Source organism: Aethalodelphis obliquidens, unplaced genomic scaffold, assembly GCF_003676395.1.
Source record: "Aethalodelphis obliquidens isolate GAN/ISIS:26980383/991018 unplaced genomic scaffold, ASM367639v1 scaffold37, whole genome shotgun sequence".
Lineage (NCBI taxonomy): Eukaryota > Metazoa > Chordata > Mammalia > Artiodactyla > Delphinidae > Aethalodelphis > Aethalodelphis obliquidens.
Window position 1 is genome coordinate 388,099 of NW_020837981.1, and position 21,824 is coordinate 409,922.

At 37.8% G+C, this 21,824-nt stretch overlaps 1 protein-coding gene across 16 annotated transcripts in view; it reads right to left on the reverse strand.

Annotated features, from left to right (window-relative positions):
- Nucleotides 1–21,824, reverse strand: part of SHLD2 (shieldin complex subunit 2) — a 112,163-nt gene that overhangs the window by 69,359 nt on the left and 20,980 nt on the right. For 8 of the 16 annotated variants that reach the window (XR_003437835.1, XM_027129659.1, XM_027129657.1 and 5 more), the window contains exon 3: nucleotides 13,968–14,055. The exons of 4 other annotated variants lie outside the window; for them this stretch is intronic. The gene's annotated coding sequence lies outside the window, so the exon portion shown is untranslated. Of the gene's footprint in view, nucleotides 1–13,967; nucleotides 14,056–21,418; nucleotides 21,529–21,824 lie in introns of those variants that run through there. 4 more of the 16 variants (XM_027129654.1, XM_027129648.1, XM_027129655.1 and 1 more) reach the window with 3 other exon arrangements.

A 21,824-nucleotide genomic window follows, 5' to 3' on the forward strand; every position in this document is an offset into this window, starting at 1 on the left:
CTAACACACCATTGTAAAGCAATTATACTCCAATAAAGATATAAAAAAAATAAAAAGAAAAATATTTTAAAAAACCAAGTGGAAGAGGGAGGAATATATTATTCTGACACATAGGTAGAAACACTTAGATATATTCAAATCAAGTGCATAAAATTCCTATGCTAACTAACTTCCTTCTCTAGAATCTTTGGGTTTTTCTCCAATAGTTTCTTCCCTTTAGCCTCAAATCTTTAAAAACAAAACAAACTCCCATGTTGCTTCTTTGTTCTCACTTCCTATTTATTCTTCCACCCACTTAAATACGGCTCTTAACTCCAATCATTTTGCTATAACGTTTTTTACTATGGAAATCAATGAACTCTAATAGCCAAATCCAAAGGTCAGTTTTCAACACTTATCTTACTGCCATTTGAGACTGTTTATCATTCCTCTTTCCTGAAACACTCTACTTTTTTTGATTCTCTGAGACCATCAAATTAGACTTCTTTTCTGCTTAAAAAACCAGAAAACTATTGATTTATTAATTCAATCATTCACATAACAAATACTCAGTAGTGTGTGCCAGGCATCATGCTAAGCACTGGGAATTCAACAACAATAAAAAAGAGCTTTAAGGAATTTTAGTCTAATGGGAGAGCTAAAATGACAACTGTAAAATAGAGAAATTGAGTAACCACAGGAATACATGCAGGGTGTCCCTAGGAGGGAGAAGCCTGGGGCAACTCAACCAAGTAAGACTGCCCATTACCTGCATTTTTCATAGGCTCTCTGGACTACGTTTAGTGACAAAATTTTGAAACTGAATTTAAATAATATTCATAAAAACGGAGTGCAATACAGTCCCACGGCATCCCTGCACTCCACCCCAACACCGGAGCCAGTAAAGCAGCCTCCACTGTCTTACCCAAGGGACAGACCTGCAATAGGTAATCTCCAAAAGGTTTAAAAAGCGTGTAAGACATTCACTGCTTCTAGGTCCTCACTTAACATTTTCTCCTAAATGTCCTGCAATCTGCCTTCTATTTTCTATCTCTATTAAGACAACAGTGAAGCCCAAATTGTCAAATAAGTATCCACAGTACTTCACCACTCCAACTGTGAAACTCTTTCCTTAGTTTCTAGAACACTACTCTTTCCTGACTAGTTCTTCTACCTCTCTGGTTTTCTTTCTCTCTTTTTCCTTGGGCCATCCCATCTTTTCATTCCATGCAACGCTGCAGAATTCCATCCAGTTGCATTCATTTAACTACTAAATATCCAATTATGCTTTACCAGGCTATATTGAACCAACCACTCTCCCTAACATCAGACTTATATTTCTAGTATCATTATATCTGACACAATCACAGTAGATAAAAAAGAAATGTTCTTATGGAGGTTTCTCAGAAACCTAAAAATAGAACTACCATGACCCAGTAATTCCACTCTTGGGTATATATCTAAAACCAACAAAAACACTAATTCAAAAAGATACATGCACCCCAATGTTCATAGCAGCATTATTTACAATAGCCAAGATGTGGAAGCAACTTAAGTGTCCATTGACAGATGAATGGATAAATAAGATGTGGTATACATATACAATGGTATATTACTCAGCCATAATAAAGGAAAGAAATTTTGCTATTTGCAACAACACTGATGGACTTGGAGAGTATTATGCTAAATGAAGTCAGACAGAGAAAGACAAATACTATAAGGTATCACTTATATGTGGAATCTAAAAAATAAAACATACTAGTGAATATAACAAAAAAGAAACAGACTCACAGATGTAGAGAACAAACAAGTGGTTACCAGTGGGGTGTGGGAAGGGGAGAAGGACAAGATAAGGGGAGGGGATTAAGAGGTACACACTAGGGACTTCTCTGGTGGCACAGTGGTTAAGAATCTGCCTGCCAATGCAGGGGACACGGGTTCAAGCCCTGGTCCAGGAAGATCTTACATGCCGCGGAGCAACTAAGCCCGTGCGCCACAACTACTGAGCCTGTGCTCTAGAGCCCGCATGCCACAACTACTGAGCCCGCATGCCACAACTACTGAAGCCTGCCTAGAGCCCGTGCTCCACAACAAGAGAAGCCACCGCAATGAGAAGCCTGCACACTGCAACAAAGAGTAGACCCCACTCGCCGCAACTAGAGAAAGCCCACGCAGCAATGAAGACCCAATACAGCCAAAAATTAATTAATTAATTAATTAATTTTAAAAAAAAGAGGTACACACTATTATGCATAAAATAAATAAATAAGCTACAAGGATACAACTCAGGGAATATAGCCAATATTTTATAATGGCTATAAATGGAATATAGCCTTTAAAAATTATGAATCACTATGTCATACACACAAAACATATAATATTGTACATCAACTATACCTCAATTAAAAAAAAAGAAAGCAATGTTCTATTTAGTCTCTTTCTTGAAGGGAAAAATCTGACTAAATGACCCTATATCCGACTAGATTCCATAGTCCTTGGGTTCAAGTTTGGGTTGAAGGTTATGAGGCCCAGAGGCCACAGATTCCCAAGATTCAGAGCTTTCCTTGCCTTCCAGGCAGGGGAAGTCGCTGAAGCACACAGGGGTGACACGAAGCAGTATTGAGAGTTCAGACAAGATCTCCCAGGACGAGAGATGTCTGAAATAAATTAAAGGTCTATAAAATACAAGGTTATTTGTATATAACAATTACTTTAGTCTGCCTTCACTTATTTGTCTGAACATATACCCGTGTACGTGTGGGACTCCCCCTTCCTGCTCAAAAGAAAAAAAACAAAAACTGACGTGAAAGTATGGTCCTGTTAATTCAAAAGAGAGTAATTTTTTAAAGAAGTCTTTATATCTAAGGCTGCAGCTAGTAACTCCTATAATTTATAGGATTTGTGAGTCTGTGAGCAGGGGGATGCGATGTGGTGAGGCCAGAGGGAAACATAATATTTATAGCAAAAATACACTGACTGAGAGTTAAGCTGTGAACACTGACATATTTCAATGATCTTTGGATAACTTTTGGGTGGACTCAGAGGGTTAAAGCTCATTAAGATACCAGATGAAACTTGCAAGTACATATCCATTACCATAGTTAATAATTATACAATTTCTCAATCGGCAGAAGGCCACTTTAGTCAGAAAGACCAATGCAACCATAGTCCTTTATCTTTAGAGTGGTCAGAGTCTGATGAATGGGTCAAAGATTTATAAAACAGGATGAACCATATCAGCAGGTTTGTCTTTGCAGAACACTGCAACTAAAAATGCTTGTTACAAAATATATGTGGTTAAAAGGGAGTGCTTTCTCCATCTTATTACCAACCTAAAAACTCATCATTATAAGGCCTTTCCATGTCAATTTTACCAAAAAAAACCGAGCATCATAAAGTTACTCAAAAGCATCAAATGACAACATGAAGAGGCAGCATAGGATTGTTATTAAAAGTATGGGTTTTGAAGCAAGATAGACATGGGTTAAAACCCTACTCTGCAACTTACTAAAAATGTAAACTTGAAATTGTTGAAGCTAGGTGAGATACATACATACATATATATATATATATATATATAGATATTCTTTATATTTTTGTATATAGTTGAAAACATCCATAATAACAAAATTAATTTCTTTATATGTCCAGTGAGAATTGTCTCCTTATCTTTCAAATGAGAATAACATCCATCCCTATCTTACAGTGTTGCTGTGAGATGGGCACAGAGTACTTACTCAATAAAGATTTGAGTCTTAAACCTCAGGAACTCTACACATACATATCGATACTTGGTGACACATAAAAACCAGCCCATTGTATTTCAGGGGGTTTTTTTGGTGTGTATTTTTACATAGTTGTAACCATAAAATTGAAATAATTTTGTATTCTGCTTCAGTCCATGTAATGCTACTCTTTTATGTCAACCTATAAATTCTTAATCATTTTTAAAAAATAAATTTATTTATTTATTTTTGGCTGCGTTGGGTCTTCATTGCTGCGCGTGGGCTTTCTCTAGTTGCCGTGAGCGGGGGGCTACTCTTCGTTTTGGTGCACAGGCTTCTCATTGTGGTGGCTTCTTTTGTTGCAGAGCGCAGGCTCAGTAGTTGTGGTGCACGGGCTTAGTTGCTCCACAGTATGTGGGATCCTCCCGGACCAGGGAACCCGTGTCCCCTTCATTGGCAGGCGGAATCTTAACCCTGCGCCACCAGGGAAGCCATTCCTAATCTTTTTTCTTTTTTTTTTTTTGCGGTACGCGGGCCTCTCACTGTTGTGGCCTCTCCCGTTGTGGAGCAACAGGCTCCGGACGCGCAGGCTCAGCGGCCATGGCTCACGGGCGCAGCCGCTTTGCGGCATGTGGGATCTTCCCAGACTGGGGCACGAACCCGTGTCCCCTGCATCGGGAGGCGGACTCTCAACCACTGCGCCACCAGGGAAGCCCCATTCCTAATCATTTTTAACGCTAGCTTAATATTTTCATAATGAATCTAATTTAGTTCACCATTACTCTCTAATTCACTCATTTGTTTCTAACTTGTCACTATTATAGCCATTGCTGCAATAAATAATTTGAGGAATTTAGCATTTCCTTTTAATTATTTTCTTGTGATAAATTCCCAGGTATGGAATTATTGGGTCAAAGATAATGTACATTGTTATAGCTCTTAATATTTATTATCGTGTGCCATGCAAAAGAACTGGACAGTTTATAACACCACAAACAATGGCCAAGAGTTCCAGTCTTACCACAACTTTGTTAGCATATTAAAAAGTAATTTTGGGACTTCCCTGGTGGTCCAGTGGGTAAGACTCCACGTTCCCAATGCAGGGGGCCCCGGTTCGATTACTGGTCAGGGAACTAGATCCCCCGTGCATGCCACAACTAAGACCCAGTGCAGCCTAAATAAATAAATAGAATTTTTTTAAAGTAATTTTACTAGTGAGGGTACAGAGGTACTTCACTGGTGTTTCATTTGCATTTCTCCAATTATTTCCAAATTGAAAAAATAGTGAATTTTAAATTACATTTGGATTAAAATCCTTAATATATAGGGAATATGCAAGCATGTGCACACAGACACACAAAGTAATAGAAAAATGGGTTAAGAAGATAACCAGGTTGGGAATACCCTGGCAGTCCAGTGGTTAGGATGCGGGCTTTCACTGCCTTGGATCCAGGTTCGATCCCTGGTATGGGAACTAAGATCCCACAAGCTGCATGGTGCAGCCAAAAAATAAAAAAAAGTAGATAACCAGGTTTATAGCACAGAAAAAAATACATGGTTAGAAACAAAGAAAACATTCAACCTCCTAATAAAATGAAATAAAATTTTATAAATTAATGAGAAAACATTTCTACCTATCAAACTTGCAAAGATTCATGAAAAGGGTACAAAGGTGCAGGGCAACAGCTTATCCTAATAAGAGTTTAAACTAGTAAAATCCTTCTGGAGGGCAATATGGCAATGTATGTCAAAAGTCTTAAAATTCTGTATCCCTTTGGCCCCATAATTATACTTCTAGGGATCTAACCTAAAGAGAAGAACATCGTATACACTCTCATAGATTTAGCTACAAGGATGTTCACAGCAGTATCATGTAAAATGTTAGAAAAGTGAGGAAAACGTGCATTGACTGAGGTCTGATAAATTATGGCACATCCATACAAAGGCAAAACTATATAGCCATTTAAAGTCATGAAGATATGTATTACCACGAAAAATTTTCCTTAATATACTGCTATGTAAAACAAGGAGACTACAGAAGATTATATATGGAAAGATTTTATTTTAATTTATTTTTTTAAAAACAGTATTCAAGGGGCTTCCCTGGTGGCGCAGTGGTTGAGAGTCCGCCTACTGATGCAGAGGACACAGGTTCGTGCCCTGGTCCGGGAAGATTCCACAGGCCGCGGAGCGGCTGGGCCCATGAGCCATGGCCGCTGAGCCTGCGCGTCCAGAGCCTGTGCTCCGCAACGGGAGAGGCCACAACAGTGAGAGGCCCGCGTACTGCCAAAAAAATAAATAAAAAATAAAAACAGTATGCAGGGGCTTCCCTGGTTGTGCAGTGGTTGAGAATCCACCTGCCAATGCAGGGGACACGGGTTCAAGCCCTGTTCTGGGAAGATCCCACGTGCAGCGGAGCAACTAAACCCGTGTGCCACAACTACTGAGCCTGCGCTCTAGAGCCCGCGAGCCACAACTACTGAGCCCACATGCCACAACTACTGAAGCCTGCATGCCTAGAGCCCGTGCTCTACAACAAGAGAGGCCACCGCAATGAGAAGCCTGCTCACCGCAATTAGAGAAAGCCCGCGCGCAGCAACGAAGACACAACACAGCCAAAAATAAAAATAAATAAAATAAATTTATTAAAAAAAAAACAGTATTCAGGTTACTACTATTTACATTGAAGTTAGAAACCATTTCTACAGTTTCCACGTGTTCTCCATAGTGACTGATACAAGTGGTGCTAAAAAAGAAATAGTTCTATTCTTTAACCTCATTCAATGAATCCAATTTATCTTAATTCACTGTGCTAAGAAATAACATTGAATATTAGTAACCCACCTACTATGCACATTCATGGTAAACTTGTCACTCTTACAAATACCCAATAGTTACTAAATGCTACTATCTGAATTTCCTACTTAAAAAGATAGAATGTCGCCACATTTTATGTCACTAAAGGGTATAAGACACACCATCTGCCCCTCAAAAACAAAATCAATTGAAGTTTAAAGCTATTACTCATTCTTGTATCTAAAATAATAGCTACTAAAACAAACCTTTAAGCAGACAATTGATTTCTTAAATCTTTTTGCATAAGCTCTCATTTCCTTTGCGACAGGCTTTGGTTTTTCAAGTGAGAGATTTGTAATCATGTTCTCATCACCACCTGAGGTACCCTATGATTAGTGCGGTGCAGTGAGCCTCTTAGTCCTGCTTGCAATGCAGTAGGAATTTCTTCCTCCCAGCCCCTATTCCAGGCATTTTCCTTCTACCAGTAAGTATTTAAACAGGAAGTGACCCTTAATCTAGCTGCTCTTCTGCCTTAAAGAATAGGGTGACCGGACATCCTGATCTGCCCAGTATGGTCCTAGTTTAAGCATACTGTCCTGGTGTCCTGTTTCGTTGGTCTCCCTTCTCACTCTTAAAAATGTCTCGGTTTAGGAATAAATTACATGGTGTCCTGGTTAAGAACCACATAAATACACGAATAAATGTCCTATTAGTGAAGAGTGTGCCTCCTAATACATTTTATCAGAAACATTATAACAATAGTTAGGAACAACTTAAGAAATAAAGAGAAACACTCTGTTTCATTTTCTTGTAAAAAGTTTTTAAAAATAAAACACTAATAGAAATAAGGCTGAATTGCATCTAAAATATATAATATGCATTTAAGAAATCTCACAACACAGATAAAAATTAAATGAGGTAGAAAAGAGAATTAACCTGCTTGGCAGCTGAAGAATCTAGCTTCGGGTTCTGGGTAATGAGGCTGCAGATACAGGTATAAAATCTTTTGGATCCAGTCTTCCTAGAAAATATCTCAGACAGCAAGATGTCAACTTATCCAAGACTCACCCTTCCTAAGGAAAGTCAAAGGAGCAATCCTAAAATGTCACACTTCACTCCCCCATCTCCCACACTATGTAACTGCAAAAGAACTAAACTGTAAGATTAGTAATCATGATCTCAAGCAAAACATGGGTCCCAGGGGTCTGCCTGCCAACACCTGTACTTGCTCTTATCTCCACCCACCCCCTAAAAAAGGTGAAAAACACAAAATCAAGGGGGAAAAAAAAAAAACTTTGCAACTTCAGTCCTGACATTCCTTTGTAAAAAGTCCATGTTCATCTCAGCAAATGGCAGCTCCTTTCTCCCAGTTCCTCAAGCCAAAAACCTTGGTATCCTCTCTGACTTCTCTCTTTCTCTCATACTTCCAATTTGTCATGAAATCCTTTTAGCCCTACCTTTAAAATTCATTCAGAACTTGACCACTTTTCTCCACCTTCACCTGCTCCTGCCCTGGTTCAAATCACCATCATCTGGATTATTTGCAGTAACCAGATTTTCCTTCTTATTCTACTGCCTCCTCAGAAAACAGGTTTATAGAAGTGAAGGGAACTTGCCCCAGGTCACACAGCCTGCAGGCAGTGGAGCCAAGACTGGAATGAGGAAATCAAACTGCAGAGCCTAAAATCTTAACCAGTTTACCACACTGCCTCTCTGGGTTTTTGACTTTGCACAACTGTGGAGCTAGAATCCAAGCCGGAACGCTGCCATTAAGTCATATGAAACACACTCAGAAAACTCTGGTGGAACTTCCCTGGTGGCACAGTGGTTAAGACTCTGCCTGCCAATGCAGGGGACACGGGTTTGAGCCCTGGTCCAGGAAGATCCCACATGCCTCGGAGCAACTAAGCCCGTGCGTCACAACTACTGAGGCTTTGATCTAGAGCCCATGAGCCACAACTACCGAAGCCCACGCACCTAGAACCCGTGCTCCACAAGAGAAGCCACCGCAATGAGAGGCCCGCGCACCACAACGAAGAATAGCCCCCTCTCGCCACAACTAGAGAAAGCCTGAGCACAGCAATGAAGACCCGATGCAGCCAAAAATAAATAAATAAATAAATTTACGTTTTTTAAAAAAGCACTGGCTTATCTAGAGAGGTAAGAAAAGAACTTCAACATAAAGGAGCTACATTATCAAAGAATTCCACTTAGAAGGTTTACTGTAAAGTTAATAATGAAGTGAATAATAAATAGCTTTTAAGAGGACCTCTCTCTCTTTCTCTTTCTTAATACCTTCTTTCAAATCTGACAAATTTTCTCTCTCTCTCCCTCCCTCCCTCCCTCTCCCTCTCTCTCCCTCTCTTTAGTCATCTGGCAATGGGATGATAAATTTCCTAGACATTAAGTATTCAAATTTAAAAACCTGTTGCTGGGAATTCCCTGGCGGTCCAGTGGTTAGTACTCTGCGCTTCCACAGCAGGGGGCATGGGTTCGATCCCTGGTCAAGGAACTAAGATCCCACATGCCACAACACAGCCAAATAAATAAATAAATAAAAATAAAAACCTGTTGCTTAGCAAGTTAAAATATACAGAGTAAATGTAACAAACCATAGATGACAGACCTACTTGCCTGACCTAAACCACTTTCTTCCTTTCACCTTAAATACCCCAAGGTATACCTCAGCATCTATGTGCACTAGCTGTTCCCTCAGCCTTAAACGTTCTTCCCCTAGACTCTTGTTTACTATTTTTAAAATTTGAAGTATAATTAAACATTCAATAATAGGCACAGGTCTTAACAGTTCTGTTCGATGACTATTGACAATGGTCTATACCCATGTAACTATCACCCAAAACAAAATACAGAACACTCCCATGATCTCAGGAAGTTCTTTCATGTCTTTTTCTAAACAGCTTCCTTCCCTTCCCAACCTACAATTATCTTCTGATTTCTATCACTACAGAATAGTTTTGTCTTTTCTTGAACTTCATATAAACAATACAGTATATGCTCATTTATGTCTAGTTCCTTTCACTTAACACAATGGTTTTGAGATTCACCTGTGTTGTTGGGTGTATCAGGTGATGGGTACTGTGAATACACCACACACACACAAAAAATACACCACAAGTTGTTTATCCATTTTCCTGTACATGGACATTTCAGTTGTTTCCAGTTTGGGGCTTTTATGAATAAGACTGCTATGAACATTCTTGAATTCATAATTTTGAGGAAATATGTTTTCATTTCTCTTCATTAAAGGGGTAGAATGTTAAATCATAGGATGTATATATGTTTAACTTCCGTAGAAAATGCCAAACAGCTCTCCAAAGTAGCTATACTATCTGGCACACCCATCAGCAATGGATGAATTCCAGTTGCATCACATCATGCCCAACATTTAGTATCTTCAGCCTTTCTCTTGTTAGCCACTCTAGAGTGTGTGAGACAATATCTTATTATGAATTTACTTTGCATTATTTCCCTGTTGACTAAGTGTTGTTGACTACCTTTGCAAGTGCTTATTGGTCATTAGTATATCCTCTTTGGGGAAGTCTGTTACTGGGTTATTCCTCTTTTCCTCATTTTACTATTGAGTTATTGCACTTCTTTACATACCCTAGATATAAGTCCTTTGACAGATAGATATGCTGGAAATTTTTTTTCCCTACTCTGGACTTACCTACTCTTTTTCTTAGTGGTATCTTTTATTACTTTTTAAAATATTTATTTGGCTGTGCTGGGTCTTAGTTGTGGCACGTGGGATCTTTAGTTGTGGCATGAGAACTCTTAGTTGTGGCATGTGGGATCTAGTTCCCTGACCAGGGATCAAACTTGGGCCCCCTGCATTGGAAGTGTGGAGCCTTAGCCACTGGACCACCAGGGAAGTCCCTTAGTGTTATCTTGTAAAAGGCAGTAATGTTAAATTAGTTGAGGTCCAATTTATCAATTTTTTTTCTTTTATGTATCTTTTTTCTTTTAGGATCTTATCCAATAAATATTTGAATACTCCAAAGTCATAGGGATATTCTCTTTTTTTTTCTTCTAGAAGCTTTGACATTTTAAAAATATGTCCACAAATTATTTGATACTCCTCCCTTCAGGAGGTGAGGCTTAATTCCTCTACCCTTAAACATGGGCTGGAGTAATGAGTAGAATATGGTGGAAGTGATGGTATGTGACTCCCAAGACTTTGTCATAAAAGGCAATGCCACTTCCTCCTTGTGCTCCCTCTTTGATCACTTACTCTGAGGGAAGTCAGCTGCCGTGTTATGAGGGCACTCAAACAGCCCTAAGAATAGGCTCATGTGGTGAAGAACTGAGTCTCCAGCCAATAGCCAGTGAAGAGCTCAGGCCTCTAGCCAATAGCCGTGCGACATAAGCCATCTTAGAAGGGGATTCTCCAGCCCCAGTCAAGCCTTCAGATGATTACATTCTTGCTAAAATCTTGGCTACAACTGGATGAGAGACTCTGTGCTAGAATTACCTAGCTAAATTCCTCCTGTATTCCTGACACAGATTAACTGTAACATAATAAATATGTGTTACTTTAAGCCAGGAAGTATTGGGAAATTTGTTATGAAGTGAGAGATAATACAGAAATTGTATCGTTTTTGCTTTTGCATTTTAGATAAATGATCCACTGCAAATTAGTTTCTGTGTATGGAATGAGTTGAGGTGATAGTTCATTGTTTTCCATATAGATATCAAGTTAGAGCAACATTTGTCTTTCTTTCTCCCATTGGACTGACTTGGCACTTTGGTGGGAAAATGTATGAGTCTATTTCTGAGATCTCTATTGTATATCACTGATCTAAATGTCTATCCTTATGCCAACACTACACTGTCTTGATTACTGTAGCTCTGTGGAAAATCCTGACATCAGTAAACAAAAGTCCTCCAACTGCCTTTTTCAAAATTATTTTGGCTATTCTTAGACCTTTACATCTTGGTAAGTTTATAGAATTGTCTTATCTATTTCTTCAAACAAAGCCTACTAGGATGTTAAAGAAGACTGAATTGAATCTATCGGTCAATTTAGAGAGAATTCCATCTTAATGTTAAGTCTTCCAATCCGTGAATATGGAATATCACCATTTATCTGGGTTTTTTTTTAAACTTACATTAGCAATGTTTCTACCTTTTCAGTGTTGAGAGCATATCCTTAGTTACATTTATTCATAGGTATTTACTTTTTTTTATGCTATCAGAAATAACCATTTTTATTTCAGTTTTCAAATAGTTCATTGCTAATATTGAGAACTACAAATTATTTTCATATAGTGATTTTGCTAAATTCACTTATTAAAATTGTTTTTTGTAGATTCTATAGGGTTTTCCATGTACACAATCATGTCATATGTAAGTAACAGTTTTACTTCTTTTCTAATTTTTATGCTTAATTATGTTCTTTTTCTTGACTTATTACACTTTCTAGGATCACTAGTTCAATGTTGAATAAAGGTGATGAAAGAGAAATATATATCCATATTACTGCTTTAAAATCTTTAGGATCTATAGCTAAGGTTGGCAAATGTTTTCTACAACAGGTCACAAAGTAAGTATTTTATGCTTTGCAGGTCATACAGTCTGTTACAATTATTGTACACTGTGGATGTAGCAAGAAAGCAGCCATGGACAATACATAAACAAATGAGCATGGCTATGTTCCAATAAAACTTTACGGTCACCGAAATTTGATTTTCCTACTTTCACATGTCACAAAATATTAGTCTCCTTTTGATTCTTTTTCAGCCATTTTATTACATATAGACCATTCTAGGTCACAAGCCACACAGGAACAGGTAATGGGCTGGATGTGGCCTACAAGCTGAAGTTTGCTGATCTCTGGTTTAGACCATTGATTTGAGAGCTTTCTTCTTTCCTAATATAAGAATTTAATGCAATGTTTCCCTCCAAACAGTGCTTAATGGCACTACTATTTGTTTCATTTGTGCTTTGTACTGGTTTTTTAGCCATCGCTATAGGATTGTCAATTTACATCTTTAACTTTACACAGTCTTCAAATAACATACAGCCAGCCTGCCATATACATGGGTTCCACATCTGCAGACTCAACCAACTGCAGATCAAAAAAAAAAACAAAACCCAGAAAGTTCCAAAAAGCAAAACTTAAATTTGTTGCATGCCAGCAACTATTAACATAGCATTTACATTGTATTCACAACTATTTACATAGCATTTACCTTGTATTAGGTATTATAAATAATCTAGAGATGACTTAAAGTATACAGGAGGATGTGCATAGGTTACATACAAATACTGTGCCATTTTACATAATGGACTTGAGAAATCTGAGGATTTTGGTATCCAAGGGAGGTCCTGGAACCACTTCCCGGGGATAACAAAGAATGACAGTACCACTTAACCTGTTCTAAGAACCTTACAACAGCATTGATTCCCAATCTGAATGTTATACTCAGGCCAAATTATTTATCAAGGTTAAGAGGGAAATAAAGGCATTTTCAGAAATGCAACATATCAAATAATTTGCCTCCCATTCACCCTTTCTTCAGCAAATTGTGGGAGTAAACCAAGAAGGAGGAAGACATAGAACAGAAGAAACAGAAGATCCAACACAGAAGAAAAGGAAATGCCTAGAATGATAGCTGGGCACTATGAGAAAATGGAAACCACTCCAGACTGGAGCACGTTACTCTGGAGGGACTTCTCTGAGATGACGACATTGACAGAATAAATTATGTGAAAGAAAACAGGAAATTTGGGCAACTGGTAGCAAATTTTGAGTTGAGTTAGTGATAAGGACACAAAAAGCCATATAAACAAGTTATGTCCCAAACTGAAAGCATCAAATACATTACTTGAAAAATCACAGGTAAACACAAAACAGCTAGGAGTTGAGAGTGGTTACCTGAGAAGGGGAAGTGAAGGTGGGGACCAAGAAGTACTGTCTGTCTGGACAATCCCTGACAAACTACTTGGCTCATTAAACTGTATAACTCTGAAGAAGAAAAATATGGAAGATAAGGAAATAAGGTACTTAAGGATTTCCCAAGGACATAAAACCATCTTGGCAACTAAATGTGACCTCTGGAAACCAAGAAGTCTAACAAAATTGTCCTGCAAAATAGAAAACAACACAAACGAATGCATTTGATGGGTCGAAAAGGGCAAGAAAAAAGCAACATTACGCCTGTGCTATCATAACTCTTGTCAAATGCGTGACGTCAAGAGCAGAAATCCCTAGGTTTCTGTGCTTCAGTTCCCCCGTCTATAAAGTGTGTGTAACAGTATCCCTCTCCCAGGACTGTAATGAGGCTTCAACCCAATAATGAACATAAAGTGCTTACAGCAGTGTTAGAAATAAATATTAACACAGTTAATACTTTAACTCTTTTTAAATAACTGAAATTATTTTTTATTTCAAATCATTCAACTTAATTGTCACAATGATACTGAAAAGTTTATTTGAATGTTTACCTTGTCTATTCAAACATCAAGGCCTCTAACCCTTTCCCATATCTCCAAAAAGGGTGGGGGGCACTGTGGGGGGAAGAAGATAAACTGTCTGATGACCCAAGAGAAACAGAAATAACAATTAATGAAGGCTGTCTCTAAAGATGCTTATCATTCTGAAGAACTAAGTGCACCTGAAAAACTACTCAGGATACCAGGCTTTATCTTACACTTCTTAGTTGATTATGATCAATCATTCACTCACTAAGTAAGTCAGCAATTAGAACTGAAAACTTGGTCCTAACTATACATTAACTCAATAATGCTGAGACCAGCATTTTTCCACTTCTAAAGAGATAAAGTCTCCAACTTGTGCTCTCCAAGTTCAGTTCTACTTTGTTATGAAACCTGAGAAACATTTTTCCAAAGGAAAAAAGTATGAAATAAAGTTCAGATCCTGGGCAAGAAATAAAGGCCAATTTAATCCACATATACCTAAGAACCGTGGAAAAAAGAAAAGAATAAATATAACCATGTTAGGTGGCTTTCAATCTCTTGTGCTCTAACAGCTAGCAAAAAAATAGTTACTTAAGAGTTGTCCCACACTTTGTTTTATTCATCTTTGGATCCTTGTAAACATAAACAGTATGTAACAGAGTACCTGACTTCTATTAGAAGCTTAAAATATTTATTTAACAAATGAATAACTAGAATTAAGAGTACTATTTGAACTATACTCTTTTTATGGAGAAATACACTACAATTTGCAATTGAAGGAACATTTTCCTTTATCTTGGCAACAAGATCAGAGTTTGAACACCAAGAACAATAAAGCCTGGGCAGATACTCCATCTACATAATAGTCATTTCTCCTAGAAATCACATTTTGGTCACAGATCACTCCTACTGTTTTGAAGTATGTATAAATCACTAAGTTGGGTTTCATAATATAAAACTTGACCTCCAAAATTCCCTGCTTCTTTCCCTTCACCAATATCTTATATAAAAATTGCAGCCATCAATATTTTATCTGGGAGGATTCCCCCCCCCCAGTTTTATTGAGATATAATTGACATATAACATTGCATTAGTTTAAGGTATAGGGTAAAATAATTTGATATATGTATATACTACAAAATGATTACCACAATAAGTTAACAACCATCACCTCACATAGTTATAAATTTTTTTCTTGTGATGAGAACGCTTAAGATTTACTCTGTTCGCAATTTTTAAATATTTAATGTAGTACTGTTAACTACAGTCACCATGCTGTACATTACACCTCCAGAACTTATTTATCTTATAACTGACGTCTGTACCTTTTGACCACCTTCCCCTATCTCCCCAGGCCCACCCCTCTGACAACCACCAATCTGTTCTGTTTCTGTGCCTTCAGTTTTTTTAGATTCCACATTTAAGTGATATCATAAAGTATTTGTCTTTCTTGGTCTGGCTTATTTTACTTAGCATAATGCCCTTGAGGTCCATCCATGTTGTTGCAAATGGCAGGATTTCCTTATTTTTATGGTTGAATAATACCCCATTGTATATATACACACCACATTTTCTTTTTTTTTTTAAATGATTTGGCCTCCCAGGTCCAAGTCAGTATTTTTTCTTTTTTTGTAATTTATTTATTTATTTATTTTTGGCTGTGTTGGGTCTTTGTTGCTGCGCATGGGCTTTCTCTAGTTGCATCAAGTGGGGTCTGCTCTTCGTTGTGGTGCGTGGGCTTCTCATTTTGGTGGCTTCTCTTGTTGCAAAGCACGGGCTCTAGGTGCGCGGGCCTCAGTAGTTGTGGCTCACGGGCTCTAGAACGCAGGCTCAGTAATTGTGGCACATGGGGTAGGTAGTTGTAGCTCGCAGGTTCCAGAGCACAGGTTTCAGTAGTTGTGGTTCTCAGGGTCTAGAGCGCCGGCTCAGTAGTGGTGCATGGGCTTAGTTGCTCCACGGCATGTGGGATCTTCCCAGACCAGGGCTCAAACCCATGTACCCTGCATTGGCAGGTGGATTCTTAACCACTGCACCACCAGGGAAGTCCCATACACCACATTTTCTTTATCCATTCAGCCATCAATGAACACCTAGGTTATTTCCATGTCTTGGCTATTATAAATAATGCTACAATGAACATGGGGGTGCAGATATCTCTTCAAGACAGAGATTTCACTTCTTTAGAATATGTTCCCCAAAGTGGAATTGCTGAATTACACAGTAATTCTATTTTTAATTTTTTGAGGTCGATTTTTTAATCTAAAATTTATTTTTAAATTTTTTTGAGGTAGAAAGCAGTTTCTATACTACCTCTAGTCAGTACCAAAGGTTATCAACTGAAAAATTAATACAATGGACCAAAAAATGTAATAAAAAACACTTATTAAAAGATTCAATACTCAGGGACTTCCCTGGTGGTCCAGTGGTTAAGACTCCATGCTTCCACTGCAGGGGGCACAGGTTCAATCCCTGGTCAGGGAACTAAGATCCTGGATGCCAGGTGCAGCATGGCCAAAAAAAAAAAACCAAGATTCAATATTCAGAAGAAATTCTGTTTAAAACCCAACATTTCTCTAGTTCAAATGCCAACTACCTATACTTAGACATTCCAGAAATGAAAGTAGATAAAATTACCCAACCCAATAACATAAATTATGTTAAGAACAAAAATAATTGCAAAACAACTGAAAATTATAGGTTAACATTACAGAATTTAGTAAACAATGAATTCGATGTCCACATTGCAAAGCTGACTTCCATAGTTTAAAACCTGAGTTTACCTAAAAAAGAACACCCTTAATATTTCATTACTCAAAAAAACAACTCAATCTCTATGATACATCCTTAAAGAAATAAAGATTAATTTATCCTAGAGAGCCAGGGTTCACATCAAGCTTTATGGAATGACTGATAATCACATTTCTTCTTCCAAACATAAAATTCATGTGGATTGTCACCTTAAATGAGAAAGGCATGAAAAGAACGTAAGCTCCAATCTAGCATTAGAAATTACTCCATAAATACCCTTTCTGCTTTGAAAGTATATTTCCCCAATGAAACCAATATACTTTATTTCTTTATAATGATTTCATTTCATGTAAATTTATGAAGGTTGTATAAATATTTGTTAGAATAGGAGTTTGTTTGAATAGTTGATAATGACTAGTGAGAACAAGAGACAAGGGTAGCATCATCAGCAGAGGAGACAAAAGCATCTCTAAAGCATCCACTACATTAACACAACATTTTTTACACAAAGATTTTTAAGTAAGGTCTTTATGTGGTATTTTTGAAAAATATTTTTATATCCAAGAAAATTTAAACATAAGCAATTAAATCTACTTTTAATTTTTTAATTGTTTTTTATGTTGAATTTTGATTAAGAATGTTTTCTGTAGAAAGACCAGATCAGTTTCTCTGCTTTAGTAAACTGTATAATAAAATATGAAACTCATTAAGGAAAAGCAAAGCAGGAAACTTAATATGTCACTTTTAGACACCTATCCTTAGGTGAAAGTAAACAGCATTAATTCCAAGCATTTCCAAACTTTTAGAAGTGGGTGGGTGAAGGAACAAGAGAGAATAAAAACTCACACTACTTCTATAGTGTAGGTTTATATTTTAATGTTTTCATTCTGAAAAGCAAATGAGGCAAATTGAGACTTCCACCTGGCTTGCCAGAATGACTCTCATGAGTACTAACATGCTTAGGTTAACATTTTCATAAACTTTTTTCTCATTTCTTCCAAGTATCTTAAATAACACTAAAAACTACATAACATGATGCAGCTGCTTCGGAAAAACTGTTTGACAGTTCCTCAAAAAGTTAAACATAAAGATATCACATAACCCAGTAATTACATCCTAGGTATACACCAAGGAGAATTGAAAACATATGTCCACAAAAACCTGTAAATGAATGTTCATAGCAGCATCATTCCTATCAGTCAAAAAGTGGAAATAACCCAAACATCCATCAACTGATGAATGGATGAACCAAATGTGGTATATCCTCACAATGGAATATTATTCAGCCCAGAAGAGCTACAAAGTACTGATATGCCACATCACAGGTAAACTCTGAAAACATGCTACACTAAAGGACCAGACACATAAGGCAATATATCGTATGATTCTATTTATATAAATTACTCAGAACAGGCAACTCCATAGAAATATAAACAGATATATGGCTGCTAGGGGCTAGGAGAAGGGGGAAAACTTAAGAGGGGTTTCCTTTGAGGGCGATGAAAAAGTTCTGGAACTAGATAATGGTGATGGTTGCACAACACTGATTATACTCAAAGCCACTGAAACTTTTATGCTATGTGAGTTATACTTTAATTAATGAAAGAAACCCTACAAAACCAAAAACAGATGTTAACATCTTATCAGAGAAAGTTAACTTCCAAAATAAATGATGATTATTTTGGTATTTCTTTAAAAACCTTATTGTTAATTTGATATGGACATTAGAAACATTTTTATTTATATATTTATTTATTTTGGTTGTGCCAGGTCTTAGTTGTGGCATGCAGGATCTTCCACGCCTTGTGTGGGATCTTTGTTGCCGCATACAGGATCTTTAGCTGTGGCATACGGATCTTTAGTTGTGGCATACGAATTCTTAGTTGGGCATGTGGGATCTAGTTCCTTGACCAGGGATCGAACCTGGGCCCCCTGCGTTGGGAGCATAGAGTCTTAGCCACTGGACCACCAGGGAAGTCCCTAGAAACATTTTCAGAAATACACCTTTTTCTATAATGCCCAATACCATCCTTAAGCTTTTCTATTTGTCAGGAATTCGCATAAAAATCTTTTATTGCCAGCTTTGCAATGCTTAGTCTGCCAGGGTAGGAATCAATTTTATATAATATCTAAAGAAGTCAAGTGAGTTTTAAAATAGGCAGAATGTTTTATTAAATTTGGCTTACCAATATTATGTTGAATTTTAGTACAGGAGAGGAACATGTTTATTTCTAATGAAGAAGTTCAGCAAAAGATGAAAAACTTTTTATTTTATTTATTTATTTATTTATTTTTTGGCTGCACTGGGTCTTCATTGCTGTGTGCGGGCTTTCTCTAGTTGTGGCGAGTGGGGGCTACTCTTCATTGTGGTGCGTGGGCTTCTCATTGTGGTGGCTTCTCTTGTTGTGGAGCACAGGCTCTAGGTGCATGGGCTTCAGTAGTTGTGGCATGTGGGCTCAGTAGTTGTGGCTCAGGGGGTTAGTTGCTCCGCAGCATGTGGGATCTCCCAAGACCAGGGCTTGAACCCGTGTCCCCTGCACTGGCAGATGGATTCTTAACCACTGCGTCACCAGGGAAGTCCCAAAATACTTTTAATTTATTATTTATTTATTTATTTAAGATTTATTTACTTTATTCTTGGCTGTGTTGGGTCTTAGTTGCGGCACACGGGATCTTTGTTGCGGTGCGCGGGCTTCTCCCTAGTTGTGGCATGAGAGTTTTTTTCTTCTTCTCTAGTTGTGGTACGCAGGCTTCAGGGCACGTGGGCTCTGTAGTTTGCGGCACACAGGCTCTCTAGTTGAGATGCACTAGCTCAGAAGTTGTGGCGCACTAGCTCAGAAGTTGTGGCGCGCGGGCTTAGTTGCCCCGTGGCATGTGGGATCTCAGTTCCCTGACCAGGGATCAAACCCACGTTCCCTGCATTGTATGGCGGATTCTTTACCACTGGACTACCAGGGAAGTCCCCCGAAAAACTTTTTAGACAGCAAAATTTACCTGGTCTGCTTTAGCCCTCATGAAGCTATCTCTGACATTCATTTTTTTAAATTTTGATATTCAATACAGAAAAGCAACATCCAAAAAAAAAAAGGGCCAGGCCAAATGCAATAATAGCCCATTAATTTATTTTACCTCAAATATAATAGAAAATACCACTTCTGCTGAACCTGATTCTAGGCAAGGTAAAATTCAGTCGCCTACATAATAATTTGCCCAGTGTCCATTCACAATCTTCCTGCTTGCTCTTAATGGCATTTGAGTAGAGTAGGCTCTCAATCTACGTGAATTAATTATGTAAATTATCAGATTAAATAACAGTTTCAACTTAAAATAATAACATCTATTTGGGGCCTATGCGAACCAGGCAATGGAAATAGAGGCTTTATATATTTAACTCATTTCTGCTCACAATACCTTACAGAGAGGTTAAGTAACTTCCCTAAGGTCACAACACTAGTACACTGCAAAGCCAGGATTCAAACCAAGGTCTGTCAGACATAGAATCATTTTTGCTAAAACATTCCAAGTGTGGGCTACAAAGGAATATAATTTCAGTTTAATTGGCAAACATTCATCTTATCTCTTTAATACAGCTTCTAAATGTTTAGGTAATGAGAAAGAAAAAGAGTGCTTGAAAAGAACATTACGGAAGAATGAAGTGATGTGCCTGGGGAAACATGCAGTGCACTGTTTGCCTACTATGTGCCATGTGCTGGACTGGCTATTTTAATGCATAAACACTTAATTGTTACAACAATACTGGGAAGTAAATATTGATGCCTCCTTTTTTACATAAGAAACTGAAGTTTAGAAGGTGCAAGAAGGGCCAAGGTTACAGAAGTTGCAAGGCACATAGTTGGGATTAGAAACCAAATTCAGTCAGTCAATAAATATTTACTGAGTGTTTACTATGTACCAGGGCTATACGAGGCACTTAGAATAGAATATTAGAGATCTCCCACATACAGCTCAAACGAAACCCATCTTCTTTTTGCTTAGGCAGTAAATCATTGTGAAATTGAAAAATCCCCATAGATTTTTCTTTTAGTAGCTTTGTTTTAAATGATTATTCATGCTTTGGTTATACATGTTAAGTACTGTCCCTAAAGCCAGAAGTTGATTGCCATAAAAACTGAATAAGCCTCCAGTAGATAATGTGAAAATATAAGCAATTCTGTCCTCCTGCATGATTTTGACCATATTGCTAGATAGAGAACACCACTTTGGAAAATATACTTCTTATGTTCTGAAGGATAATTTAAACCATTAAGCATTTTACAAAGCTTTTGAAGGTCAGATTTTAAATGACAACAGTGAAATTTCAAAAAGAACAGGAAAAGTCAGCACCAAAGCTAGTTTAACATTAATAATAAGTGATCTAATAAATAGGTCTATGTTTGCCTAGTCAGGTTTTGCTTATTATGCCAGTTGGAAAGCCGGAAGGAAACTGGTTTTAACTCCCATACAACCTGTATCATGACAACACCACTTTATCAGAAATGTAGCTGATATCAGCATAATGCTGAGACAGTTCAAATTTAAAACTGATTTTTCTTTTCCAACTATTTTCATAATCATTAATGGTATACAGAATCGAGATAACTTAAGAAAAGAAAAAAAGAAGGGTAATTAACATTTACTGTGACCCTTCTATGTGCCAGATACTACTTTTAATTCTCACAGCCACCTTAACCTTTTAGAGGAAGAAACAGAAGTTTTGAGAAATGAAGTACCTTTTCTAAGATTACATAACTAAGGGTTTCCTGGTGGCGCAGTGGTTGAGAATCCGCCTGCCGATGCAGGGGACATGGGTTCGTGTCCCGGTCCAGGAAGATCCCACGTGCCGCGGAGCGGCTGGGCCCGTGAGCCATGGCTGCTGAGCCTGTGCGTCCAGAGCCTGTGCTCCGCAATGGGAGAGGCCACAACAGTGAGAGGCCCGCGTACCGCAAACAAACAAAAAAAAAGATTACATAGCTAATAAAAAGGCAGAGCCAAGGTTCAAACTCTGATGTCAATTATTATAATGCTCCATGGCACTAAATACCTGTCAGTTTCTTAATTTATTATTTTTTTTTTTTTATTTTTTTTTTTTTTGCGGTATGCAGGCCTCTCACTGTTGTGGCCTCTCCCGTTGCAGAG